This window comes from Xiphophorus maculatus, chromosome 18 (assembly GCF_002775205.1).
Source record: "Xiphophorus maculatus strain JP 163 A chromosome 18, X_maculatus-5.0-male, whole genome shotgun sequence".
Lineage (NCBI taxonomy): Eukaryota > Metazoa > Chordata > Actinopteri > Cyprinodontiformes > Poeciliidae > Xiphophorus > Xiphophorus maculatus.
In genome coordinates, this window is record NC_036460.1 from 23,423,205 (window position 1) to 23,437,520 (window position 14,316).

The 14,316-nt window shown below is 38.6% G+C and overlaps 1 protein-coding gene across 3 annotated transcripts in view; it reads right to left on the minus strand.

The window, feature by feature from the left end:
* The window catches only part of sipa1l3 (signal induced proliferation associated 1 like 3), a 79,412-nt gene that overhangs the window by 49,508 nt on the left and 15,588 nt on the right, over nt 1-14,316 (minus strand). The window contains exon 1 of one of the 3 annotated variants that reach the window (XM_023351148.1): nt 13,619-13,773. The exons of the other annotated variants lie outside the window; for them this stretch is intronic. The gene's annotated coding sequence lies outside the window, so the exon portion shown is untranslated. Of the gene's footprint in view, nt 1-13,618; nt 13,774-14,316 lie in introns of those variants that run through there. 3 annotated transcript variants of the gene reach the window in all.

Here is a 14,316-nt window from a genome sequence, read left to right on the forward strand (position 1 = left end):
CGCACACGCAACAAAACCTACCTCATCAAACACTTGAAGAGGGAAACGGTAGACAGGTTTTCGACATGATTTATTTTCAATCTGTTTCTCTGTTTCTCTGTTTCGTGCAACTGTTCAAACACATTTTTCTACAGTACGTCTGAAATCAAACTGTTGGGACATGCCAACAAATAATTATCAGAAGAGCCAAGAGGAACTTTTATTTAATACTGCTAAAAAGTGAATTTAATTAAGTTTCTTGCTACAAGTTTTTTTTTTTTTTTTAAATAAACTCTTAGCAAAGTAAACAGGTAAGTTTACAAAAATGTCAGACTATTTTCTTAAATTATTTTTTCTAGTTAGAGGCAGGTACTGCTTTAGTCAGCTTTTATTTACTTATTTTTAGAGATGGAGAACTGTTTTTGTCCATAAGCATGTCAACACCTGGTTTGCTCTTGGGACTAGGTTTAAAACTTTTCATTTGAATATAAAACCTTCTTTTTACTTTATAGCTAAGACTTAATGACCCCCTGTCCATTACTCAGTGGCAGCAATAATTGCATTTATTGCAATAATTGCAACAATTGCGCTGTTTACATGTTTACTGACACAGCTATTGCTGCCTTCACGTTTTGTTTTCTCAGTTTTGTTCTCTCTGTATGTCTGGATCAGTGACTCTGTATTTAGGTCACTGATAGATCTATAGTTAAACACAAACTTATTCATACTCTTGGCAGATTTTTGAGTAAAATTCTATTCATTCAATCAAGAAATTTTGATTCCTAAAAGAGAGAAGACAGGCATCTTTAAAGACAGTAAAACAATGGAAAAGAACCATTAATTTTGAGATAAATAATTTGACTTTCTACATTTTATTTATTTATGCCTTTTCAACAACAACAAACAAGGATCATTCAAATTTTACACTACAGCAATCAAACCACTGTAATTGCTGACAGGCTTTCTGCATGTTCCCACTGGTATTTTGATGATTTGCCTTGGGTGACGAGCTCCAAGTCTTTGAGGTTTGAATCGTTAGCTCCCTCCAACAGATTATCTCACAGATTTAAGTCAGGAACTCGGCTGGGTCACTTCAAGACATAAATATTACTTCCAGTCAGAATAAAAATGTTTTGTCACATTAAAAGATTAGTTTCAGCTCAAATCTGCCAGGGATAACTTTGGCCTTACATGTAAATTAAATGAACTGAGTTAATGTGACATTCTTATCCATTAAAAACTATATTTCACATGTATTTAAAAATGGAACTGAAGAAGCCTTTTGGATGAGAGGTGAAACATCTGCCAGGGAGAAGAGAGTAAGTCCAGTCATCTTCTACTTAAGCGTTTAGGGATGCCAGGTCCGCATGAAAGAGAAGTGATACCGGTGTATTAAAATAATAATAATACAAAAACTAAACAATGAACATTTAAACATCTAAATTGTGGGTGTTCTCTCCAATTTCTAAATTTAAATGAAGACTGAAAATATATTTTTCCGTACAAGAAAACAGCAAAGTGAGAATCCACATGACTTATTTGCCATTTATGCTCTGCTGTTGCTTCAAAACAGGGGCAAGTTAATGTCTGTGTGAATGGGGGCTGTTGGTTGTTTCAAGGTTCTTCCTGTAACCAAATCAGAGCAGCGACAGACTAATGAAGCTAAATGATGATGAGGCCTCGGGAAAAAAAATAACTGGCTTCTGTAAGAGAGAGGAGAGAAAATCTATCAGACAACTAAGGGAATATTTGCAGCTGTCTTCCTGAAGTTTTACATTTCCAAAACATGATTTGAAGCAACAAGAAGCTGGTGTCTTCAGTTAATAAAGTAGGGTCATGTAATGATTTTCATGTGATGGGTTTATTGATCTCCTAAAGGAGACCTCCTCAAAAGGTCAATCTGGGAGGTCAGGGTTAACCACTTCCACTTCCTTGAAGTGCTCCTTCAGCATGTCTGCAGCAACTCCAGCTCTGAGGAATGCGCAACAGCTTTGACATTAACAGATGTAAGCTCTCAATCAGCAGCACACTGTCCAGACTTCCAGCCAAGCAACAGAATTAAGAGATCCTCTATCTATTGAAAATGACTGGATAAGCAAAGGTCAAATGAGGAGCAAGTCCAAATCAAAAAAATTCCTAAAGCACATTCCACAGTGGGCTTCACTTAAACAGATTATTTCATCAGTGCGGGGACAGAACTGAGCCAAACTACAGCATTTAAGGCTGAGAAGAAACCTGGCAACATTCACTAATTAAAACTAAAAGAAGACTCAAACTAAGAAACTAAGCCATTTCTTCAGTCCAGACAAAAATCTTGCTAAACAACTGTACTACTACAGAAATCACAGAACAGGACCCCCACATCAGTGACACTGAACTTCTGATGAACTTCATAAAAAATGTATGACACCACAGATATTTACTAAAGTATAAATGCCTTTTTTATATTTTCTCACATTACAACCACAAACCCTTAACTAAGTTTACTAGAGGTTTTCAGGACAGCATAAAGCAACTTACAACTATTACGAGGTAGAACATAATTTGCATTTCTTAAAGACAAAAGCAAAGATCTATGAAAATGTGGTCTCCATTTACTTTTAGCATCGCTGCTAATTAGTCATTACTGATTATGGAATCAATTTATGCCCTAATTACAGCTGCAGGTGTTTTTTGGGGAACATCTCTACCAACTTTCAACAACATGCAGATCACGGGTCTCCAATAATATACATGGAAATGTGTGGTTCTGATGTAATAAAATTTTAAAAAGTCTAAAAAGGGTGTGAACATTATTGCAAGCAACTCCAATAAGAACAACTGAACTTTATTATGACGCCTACAATAAATAAGCGAGTGCAAAAACATACCAAGAACACCCAAGCATGTTTTTGTTTATTTAATTACCATCTTCTGGTGTATTCTGTTAATTTTAATGTTGAGCTGTAGTTAAGACATTAACGGGCGAGTTCATGCATCCCCTGAGGTTAAAAACACACCCTCTTTTAAAACATTAAGCAGCATCTTGAGAGCCATCTTCATCAGTTTAGCTTTTAGCACTAATGAGAAGTGACAGTGGTGTCCTCTATTTTTTTTTGGCAACCTCCTCAATGCGACACATCAACAATAGCAAGGGAGTACAGGGTCAAGGGGTGTGTATGTATGGTGAGGTTACAGTGCAGTCAAACAAAGAGAGCCTATGACACAAATCCAACCAGTCTTTCTCTCCCTCTGTGTCTCTTTTTTCACTGGGCCTCTCACTGTTTGATTCTTCCCCCTGTGAATGGTGCCATTGAAAGAAGAGGCCATTAGGACCTTATTCTATAAAGACTTTGTGAGCTCCCAAAGGAACACACCAACTCTCACAGATGAGCCCGACCGCTGCAGATCATTTTTCATTTGCTCCTTGTCTCTGCGGAATTAAAGGCTCTCGCTCACTCAGGGGGAGCGTGGTTTGCAAAGAGGGACGAGAACGTCGATGCAAATCAAAACAGTGACAGCGAGAGGCACAGTGACGAGAGATGCCTTGCCTGTTGTCTGATGCATGGCTCTGACAATGTAAACTGGAGCTGACTCCACCCAGCATTGGTGTGGCGAGATGGCCTAAATACGGTCAGCTGGAAAGATAGTGGTCAGATAGAGATAATGGTGCCTGCCGGTTCCTCTGATGCTCCTGAAAGGATGGGCTCCTTCGGGGATTTCAAGACAAACAATTTGTACTGTAATGAGATTTGTACCAGAGTGAATGGTTGGGTCAAACAATAAATAAATAAATAAAATAAAAAATAAGTGTGGGAATGGCTTGCTCTTTTGTTGGTGTAATGCAGTAAAAGTGCTTACTTGAAATCTAATTTGACTTGGATTAAATATAGCCTTCTCTAAATAAAATCATGAACAGGTGTGGTTCACTTTTATTTCCCTTTATATGTAAAAATACTTGCCCAGTTTATCAGTAGAAAACAAATAAAATCATGAATATTTTAAATAATTTTCAAGCACTGTGGGTTTATTGTGCGCTCGCAACATCTATTTCTGCAACCTTATCCCTCTCATCCATCTATTCAGAGGTATATACACCTGGCTCTGGATATATTTAGATGCTGACATATTTCTTGGAAGCTGAGCTCGTTACAAAATATATATTCTTGCCATGTGTTTTGTAAGATAAAACAAAATCAGATTTTCTTTTGAATTCCCAATATTTGTACACAAGCAGACTAGTCTGTTGGCACCCTTGGCAGAGAAATGTGCTCTTTTATTCCGGTACTATAATCTTTCAAGAAACAAAGCATTATAAAATCATAGGTTACTTTTTATTCTTTAGAGTGATCAGAGTTTTCAGAAATTTCTAATACATGACTTCCTAATTCTATGTGGTATAAATATTTACTAAAGCCTTAGTCAATCTTTCCAATGCAATATTATATATGCAGGCCTAAACACAACCTGTTGGGCTCTGGCAGAAAGCTGAAAATGGAACGTCATTGGTTCAATCAACAGGATATTGATCCCTATTAACACAGAAACGATTCTCCAGATACAGAAATAAGTCTTCTTCTATGTATGGAGAACATAATAATTTTTTTAAAAACTGTGAGGTGAGCTGAAGAAAAGAGAAGAGAGGAACCAGGACTCTGGACCAAGAGAGTCTACAAAAAACGATGGTGAAATATTCCTCTGTGTGTTTGCTTTGAGTGTTTTAAATGTTATACAACAAACTGTCAGTATGTGGGCATGCTGTGGTGGCGTAGGGGTTAGCGCGACCCATATTTGGAGGCCTTGAGTCCTCGACGCGGCCGTCCCGGGTTCGACTCCCAGACCCGACGATATTTGCCGCCTGTCTTCCCCCCTCTCCTTCCTCTTCCCCATTTCCTGTCAGCCTACTGTCATATAAGGGACACTAGAGCCCACAAAAGACCCCCTGGAGGGGTAAAAAAAAAAACTGTCGGTATTTGCTGGAGTTTGGAAACAAACGACGATAGTTTCACTACTAAATGAATGCACTAAAAGTTAAGGCTGAAATTCCTTTTTTTTTTTTGGTGTAAGAATATGCTACTGTAATAAAACATAATTTTGTCTGAAACAAGCACCGATGACTTCTTAATCTCTTCAGAAATTGAGAAAACAATTTTATAAAATGCTTTTTTAACGTGAAGTTATTCCTGTTTTCTTGGGCATAAATGAACAGCGATAGAAATACTCAAAAATACTGAATCCTGAGTTGAATCATTCAACTCTACCTACAGTCTAAAGATGAATTCAAAACTTCCCTTTACCAAATACAAAAATATGATAAAAACAACTTGTCCAATGTCTTCACATCAAAGTTACTCTGAAGTTCCCCCAGGCATGTTTAGGCAAATAAAAAAGTCCAAACCTATTTTTTTTAAAACACTGTGCACTGAGCTGAATTCAATGCCTTTTTAACAGCACAGTTATTTTACATAAAGGCACATTCTCTGTCCTCTAAATGTCAGACAGCCAGAAAACAAGTTAAAAACATTTGAGGTAATGAAATAAATTACCAGAGCAGAAACTGAGAAATTTGTGTTACAGCAGGAAAAAATGACTTTATAACTGTCAATGTTAAGAATTACAAAGTCAAGCAGTTGCAGTCAATTCTTGCTGCATTACACTAACAGCAACAACGCAAATGACAGCAATTCTGGACAGCTGCAGCAAAACTGGACTAACATTGAGAAATCCTGACATTTAAAGATCAGTTTCCTGTCCTTATCCAACCCCTCACTGCATTAACATGAGGGTCCATGCCAACCCCACCATTTCCTGCAGCGGTCCTGACCCAGACCCTCTCAAATCTCCACAGTAAGAGGAGACCTAGGCAGCAGAACAGCAACAGCAGAAGGCCAAGAGCTGCTACAGTGAATTAAAAACACATCCACCACTCCCTGACTCCTCCCTTTTCCGCCCAGTTTTCTCAAGAAAGGCCAAAAAGCAGTGAACTCCTGGTAAAGCCTCAACATCGGGTTCCACAGCGCTGAACATTTCACAGCAGCAATCTCTGGACCCTTATAAGACAGGCATGTGGATTAACCCGATAAGGCAGACAATGATTAACAGTTTCATGCGTAATTATTTCTGTGAACCACAAGATTACAGATAAAAACGCTCAAAGCTCAAAAGACTCACAGTTCGGCAAAGACATATTTCACTAAATACAAATTCAGAGTCACTTCTCTCACTGCAGAGTCTTTTCACTATGTCTGTGGTTAGCTTGGTGAGAGATTTTTGGGCGTTTGGCCATAGACAGCCATTCAGAGAAGGTAGGGGAGTGGCAGACTTGGAAATGTTTAACAGGAAGCACAACCGGGGAACATGGAAAGCGCTGGGAGGAGGAATGCGTGGGGGGAACCCCTAAATATGATGCTCCATGTTTAACAACAGTATGTAAAGTGGCGACTGCATGAAAACTGACGCAGTTCCTGAATGGCTTGGAACAAATTTCAAGGAAGAGCTGAGAGAGGGACAAATTAAGTAAAAACAAAACCATGGTATAGTTAAGAAATATCAGTATTTAATAATCAGTTTAGCAAAGTTAAAATTGTTTGGAAGATTTACCCATTAGAAATTACATTTTGGAAGATTATACAGCATACAGCAGTCTCAGCTGGAAAGGTTGCTAGCTAATGACACTGCTATGCAAACTGAAGAGGATCATCTTTTAAGGCACAAACACTGCCATTAAGTGGATTCATTTAATTGAAATTGATTGAATTAATTTGAGTAAAAAAAAAACATTCAAGTCAAAGCTAGGATGTACCTAAAAATGCTATCTAGGTTCTCATCCCATTGGCCTTTATTACAATGTTCATCTTTTGCTGTAATAAATGGAGAGGCATTATGTAAAATCAACGTTTTTCAGCTTTACCATCATGTTATGTTATTCCCTCATTAAAACATAGCTGGAGTGTTGCATTGATTATTTCATGCATGTTTGAGAAATCATTTTATCCCCCCCTTCACTAGTCAGCAGCAATTAGCAAACACCTTGTGAAACTGTGCATCAGCTGAACTCATTATATAAGCTACTTTCCAGTGCAACGCTGGTAAAAATATAAACACTTTAATAGAGTGATGTTGTGATGACTTCCTGAAGGCGAAGTTTCAGGAAGAACAGGAGGTTTTAAAGAGACAGAGGCCCAATTTCAAGACATCAAATTACAAAGTCAAATTTCTCTCAAGTCATATTTCATATGTGTAGCATTTTTATAACAACTGAAGGTAACAGTTACTTGATTGAGCTATAAAATGGAGGCATGTGCCTGGAAAATATATAATACTGACCCTTTAACAGCCAAGAGAGAGTCAAACTGGTTCAACTCCTGTTAACCTTCAAACCATTCCTTCATGCTGTTTACTTTATGACGCTGCATCTATCTGCTAGTCTTAAGGTACAGCGTGTCAACACTTTCAGTCAAACCACACAACATCCCAAACAAAGCAAAAGCACACATCAGCTGGATCTACTGGCATAACAGGTAACACAACTTTATTGCTCAAGCATAAACAACACAAACAAGACTCTAAGCAACAACAACAGAGTTTCGCTGGAGAATGAGTCACTGCACACCTCTACGACCAGGGAGTAGCTATTTGTTTTATGGCACTCAAACCATGAAACTGCTGGCATAAATACAAATGATGGCAGTGAAACACTTGATACAAACTGAAACTGCAGGATGTTTGCGTGTATAAATATTTCAAGGTAATTCAAGTGGTATTGATCCGCAATACAAGTAAAACCTGCCAACAGATGAGCAACGGTAGCTAAATAAGCTCAAACTGGTTCTGAAAGAAACCAAAACTACAGACCAGTAAGGATGCACCTTTCCAACATAAAAATAATATTTAAGATTATATCAAGATGCAGTTACAGAAAACCAAAGATGTTTATATAATAAAAGCTGTAATCAAATTTACCAAATTTTGTGTACGCTGAAAGAGAAAACTCAGCTGTAATGGTATTATTAAAGATATTGTTCAAACACTTTTCCCTATTTACCAACTCATCTCCTGGAAACAGATGAACAGTTTATTCATCTGCACAAATATCAAACCTCAAACACAACTTATTCCATAACAATATGGTGTAACAAAACAAGAACATATAATGAACCAAGGAACTCCTTTTCTTACAATGTAATTCCTTTTATTGTTGGCATAGCAACAACTCCTCTAACTTCACCTGCGCTATCTTATCAAAGGAAAATATAAACTTTCATATCTACTAAGTGACTAATGCTCTCTGCCAACAGTTCCCTGCTCATTGTGGGCACCATATTCTCCTCTCTGCTGCACTGTGGACATGTTTGTTCAAGGCTGTGACAGAGCATGTTTCTAGACAATATGCATGGGCGGACTAATTAAGATTTCAAACCGTTTATCTTACTGCTCCTCGAACTTAAAATTCTTTTAAAGAGAAGCACGTCAAAGTGACGTAGCTACAAGAGTTTTCTCTGGATGTTACCCCTCCCCCACATGTTGCTGTGAACTGCCAGAAATGTTACTCAAGCTCACAATAAAGATCAATTTGACTGGAAGTATTTTCAGGCAAAAAATGAACCCTCTCTGTCACTCTTGATAAAGGTGGTGCTAAATTTAGTGATGCACAGATATGAAAATTTGGGCTGTATCTGATATTAAGACTGCTGTTATAACCAATATTTTCCAATGTCATATATATTTTCCTAAACTTTCAATACTGTAAAACCACCTATACTTCTTCTCTGCTTCAGTTAAATACCCAATAATCTTGTGCTGCATCACTATCACTGTCTAATGGCCACCACCAATGTTAATGTTCATATATTATGCACACAGTGAATATATAAATTGACTTACAAGCTGCTGAGTTAAAATTCAGTTTATCTTTTGCACATTTATTTTAAATAATTGTGTATTACCATGATACAGGGATGATGTGGATTTTTTTTTTTTTAATTTAAGGTACTGTGAAAATCTCATTCTGTGCCATGCCAAACAAATAGTGTGAAAAAGGTGAAAAAGAAGCCAAATGGGCTGAAACCAAGCCTGCAATACATTTTTAGTATTAACATTTCCAATGGTCTCTCACTGTGTTGATCTGTTTTTCAGTAAACTTTTGGACTGGCGATTCTCACCCACGCGGAAGTGAACTTTTAAAGGGTGGGAAATGTTAGTAGACCACATTGGCTGCTTTTAAAGCTCTCAGTAGGCTCTGGTTAAAAAGACAAGAAAAAGGCTCTGTGTGTGCCACATGTGTTGCAGAATCCCAGACTGTTTAACCTCCAATCCACGCAGCTCATTAGTATCTCAGTTGACTTAATCTTCTCTCTTCTTTTTTCTTAAATCCAGCCCTTTTTACATTTTTGGGTGTAAATCAGTCCACTTTCACTACTTGTACTTTCCCCCTCCATCATCTGTTTTTCCCTAGCTGATGGATAGAGCAGGGAAAGGTGACAAACCCCACAGAGCATTAAGTTCATCTCTTTACTAACACTGTCAACAGTAGGTCACAAGGTAAATGTTGAGCTAAAGAAACTCACACATAAGACCAGATTCTGTACATTTAAGTCTCTAATAAAGCTCCTGCTACACCCATCCTGTCCTGTGGCTTTGTACTGATGCTCTTCTAAACAATATTGCAGAGAACATGGGGGAGCGAGTGATGATCATACTTAGTGATCAGCTGTAGGTTTTACTCTGGAGCTGGGAAAGGAGAGAAAACGTTTGTTTGTGCAGCTTTTGTTCCTCATTTTTCTCTTGAGCGATTTGACTGTTTTCCTTGCCAGTGGCTATACACTAGCAGAGTCAAATATTGACTGAGTGCTGGCTTTGGCGCGTCCACTGTGCTCCATTGACTTAAGCTGAAATCGCTGAAATACATGAACCAAAACCGACCTATTTCAGATGTTTACTTGTGCTACAGTGAAAAACCCAGGAGGTAAAGAGTCTGTTCCAGGTGAAACAGTTCCATATTTCCTTGGAAAGGTGATCATTGTGGCCGAAAAGGAGGAAGTTTAAAGCAGTGATTAAGACAGTGACCAGTCCAAACATGGTGCAATTTACTGATAAGCTGCATGCATACGTTTCTAAACTGACACCGGCAGGAATAGAAACTGCAATCTAGAGCCGTTTCCAGTTTCCGTGAGGAGTATCAGTTGAAGTCAGGAGAAGCACAGAGATACGAGAAACTATTTGGAAACTACCTTTTACAACATGTCAGGACATGTCTGTGGTTCATTCAGGCTGTAAGAGAGCAAGAATTTCATTGGATAACAAGAAGGGAAACATATTTCAGCAAAGTCTTCTGCTTTATCTTGGAGCTATCAAACTGGGTTTGGTCCAGTTTGATATTTCCAAGGTAGGAGTAAAAAAAAAAATCCCCCTGTTTTAAAATCTTCTTTAATCTAAAGATGTTTTCAAGACCAACGATAAAATTTGGTTGAGGACAGTAACACAACAAGAAAATGGGTTTTTATTAGGGCTGGGCAATGTGGCTTAACAACGTTTCATATCAGTCAATATTAATAAGCACAGATGATGTTTTTGTTTTAAATATCTGAAATCCTGCCAAACTGGTTAATGAACCTTTCCAGGTACATCCCCAATTTCACACTTATTATTTGTGTCTTTAGTTTAAAGCAAAAAATAAAAAATAAATAACTAATGACCGCTTAAGAGGAGAAAGGTAGAAAGGTTTGAATGCTATTCTTTATTTTCTACTGTGAATGTTCCAAAAGAAAAAACGTAAATGGTGCAAAAGCAATCTCAGCAGCTCAAAGCTTCACCAAAAGGAAAAATTGTAAATCAGCTGTTCAATTCTGATTGGTGCACTTGGGACATCATAGATTCACATGACGAATATCTAAGGGCTAAACATTTATAGCTACAAGAATAAAATATATTTCACTTTGCTACATAATGATGAATTGTAAAAATCCATATTTCTTTGCCAGGTAAATACTTTCCAGAATCCTCTACGGGTCTGTTAGAGGACATGTGCTCACAGATCACAATAAGCTGTCACACTGACAGCTGCATAAATCACTCTTTAGGAACACATCCTATGTTCCCTCATTCAATAAAACTAATTTTCTTTTAGTGTCAAGCCATCACTTTGAATATTGAACATCTCCTTCAGGGAGCTTTCAGCTCATTCATTCATCTTCACACTGAGAACTGTCAAGAAAACAAACACAGTGTATTGCTAAAGATCAATTAGGGGACTGGTTAATTGACATCTGAACAGAGAAACCATCTTAATGTCTCTTGGAGCCCAGATGGTTAAATGCTTGTCTGCATGGTCCCTCTCTCCACCACATTGACCTGTGCTAGACCATCTGTTTAACCAACCAAATAGGCCAAGCCCTCCCTTAAAGCCACAGAATGAGGCTCAGCTTGCATATGCTCCTTCAATGTGCTTTTTTTTTTGGACTCAAACAGTAGTTACACTAACATTTTGAAGAAAAAATTTAAACATTAAGACAGAAAACATGCTGCTAAAATCATCCAACATACTGGTATGACACTTATAACATCCATTTATTTTTATTTTCATAGACAGGTTTATGCAAAACCATAGAATAAATTTCGCCTAAATTGCTAAAGCACATTTTTATGTGGTTATTGAGCAAAGCATATTACTTTTTTTGCTGCTCTTTGAAGACTCTACTAAAAGATAAGACTCATACACTGCAGAGTAACGCCAGCAGTTTAATAAGCTGATATTACCTGGTTAATTGGTTCAGCGCTCTGAAATTTTGTGGTGCCCTTTAGTCAAGACAAGTTTATTTTTTAGTACATTTCAGCACTGAGGCATTTAGTGCTTTACATGGTAGATAACACAATAAACAGATATGTTGGCAGTGCCACTCATTACATTTTGTCAAATGTTATCAAGAGCAATCATCATTAAATATACATCGAATAATTAATGTTCCAGTTATTACTAAACAGGTGGGGTTTTAAAAGAACTCACTGTTTCAGCATCTTTGCAGTTTTCTGGAATTTTGTGCCAGATTTGTGGTGAATACAAACTCAGTGATGCTTCAGCAGCTTTAGGCTTTCCTGTAAACTTTAGTAGCCTGCTTTTATCCAGCTGGGTGGCAGTCCACAGCAACAGGTGTGGGAGTGGTCATGTTTTAATCTCCATAAACCCATAAAAACCCAGTCACCTTAGCACCTTTCTAGGATCTCTTTAAAAAAATACTTTAATTGTAAAAATGGTATAATAGAAAGATATTAGTGACTTTGAAGTTAACTTTTTATAGCAAGGGTATACATTGATGCCAATTCTTGACAAAGCCTGTGAGATGGTATGAGTGAAACAAGTATTAGTAGCTTATTTCCCTTTGATGCAATAGATACAAGAATGATTGAGCCCAAGACATGCAATTTAAAAACTGCTTAACTGATGGATCAAAATCAAAAGACTTCATTTTTGTCAACATTTATCTGATTAGCTGTATAAATAAAGCCCACTTTGTTGTCTCTTTCACACAGATCACTCTAGACAGCTCTCCTTTTCAGAGCTAGCCTCTGTCTTTGTTTATTATAAATCTTCTAAGAGACACATGGGAATTACCCAGAGCACTAGTGTGAGATTAGGACAGTCATCAGGAGATGAAGGAGGGAAGGAAATGCGACTGGATGGCCTGAATAAAGATCAGATGGAGAGATGGCCGATATTAGGTGGACACAGAGAAAGGACTGTTTTAGTAAGAAAGGAACTAAAGCAAGTACTGGGTTGCAAATGATGAAGCATGACTGACCCTGATTCTCTCTGTGCTTGAAGAAACGAGGAAGCGGGTGGTGGGTGAAGGGGGTTCTAGACGTAAACCTACAATGACAGAGCCACTGCTGCTCCAATGACGCTCCCTCACCACTGAATCAGTCTTCATTTGTTGCTCCCCCCAACCAAATCCATCTGAGGTCGTCACTTTGCACTTCCGCTCACATCGAAAACTTCCCAAAATGTCTGGTATCTTGCAAATACAATATAATAATGAATAAACATAGTAGCATGTAATAAAATGAAGAAGGCTTTTTTTTTTTTGCATAATTTGGCTTCATTGAAACTCAGTTTTACATATTACTGTGCAACTCCTACATGGATGAACAAACCGAGAGAGAAGCTTCTACATGAAGAATTTAAAGAACGTGGTCTCATGAGTCCATTTTATTAAGAACAAGAGTCTAGCATAGTGTGGTGGTAATGACGGTGGGGGGGCTGGGCACATTATGCAGGCCACTGCCTGGGAGAGGATGAACAAGCCAAAGCACAAACTAGAGTGTAGTCAGACCTCTGGGGGCAGAGGCCGGCCCTGCTAAAGCTGGTCTGGAGGGGGCAAATAAACATGCCTGCCTGTCGGCTCACTTCAAACCCCAGCAGGGTGTACTTCACCACCGTGTTTATGACCAAGAAGCTCCCTCAAAAACTCAATGAAAGATGGACTTATCCTCGTTCGCATACTCCCACTCATGGGGCCAAAAAAGATCCAGCGAAAGCAAATAATCATAAATTGTTAGGGGAAAATAAAAGCTCACGCGGAAAACATTTCTAGGCATTAAGACGAGGAGCAGCTGCAAGCAAACTATCAGCCCTCTCTGGGAAGAGGATTTAAAGCACTAAGCTTACCGTTTTGGCAGAAGACCCTGCAATGGTGTGCTAAGTGGGTTAAAGCGCACCCCAAGTCTCATAATCGCTCCGGCCTCCCCCTCCTTTTTTTTTACCCCTTCTCCCACCGTCTGCCAACAACCGCCGAGGGGAGCAATTCAAAGTCCTGCAGAATACTTAAGATGCTGAGGTAGAGGGAGCTGCAGATTAAAACAGAAAAAAAAAAGAGGACCATCGTGTCAATATGACGCTTTTGTTGGGCAGAAACATGGATTAGTAATGTGGAGGACAATGGGTGGGTTTTCGCTGCCTGAGGGGTTGATTCCTACTTTTACATAGCCTGCTGTTCTTCCTTAACACCTTCTGTCATGTCTAGTGTTCTGCCCTTCCTCGAACCTTGCCACCCTCTCAACTTTTTGCCCTGAAATTTAATAGCATGGAACAAGAGTTAACACCTCCGGGATGCCATAAAAAAGACGAAAACAATACAACTACTGTCCACATCGGTTCCTTACCAAACGCCCGAAGACACAAACACCCCTGCATCTCACACAACGTCACCAGGCAGACACAGGGGTAACATGAGTCTGTGGTGAAACTGTAGTAGTGCAGCTCGGAGAAGCTAGCACTGTTCCGCGCTGCAGAGGGAGTGCAGACGATGTTTGCCTGCAGGACTTTGCAAACAGACTACAGTAGGTCTATTGAGACCCAGCTGAAAC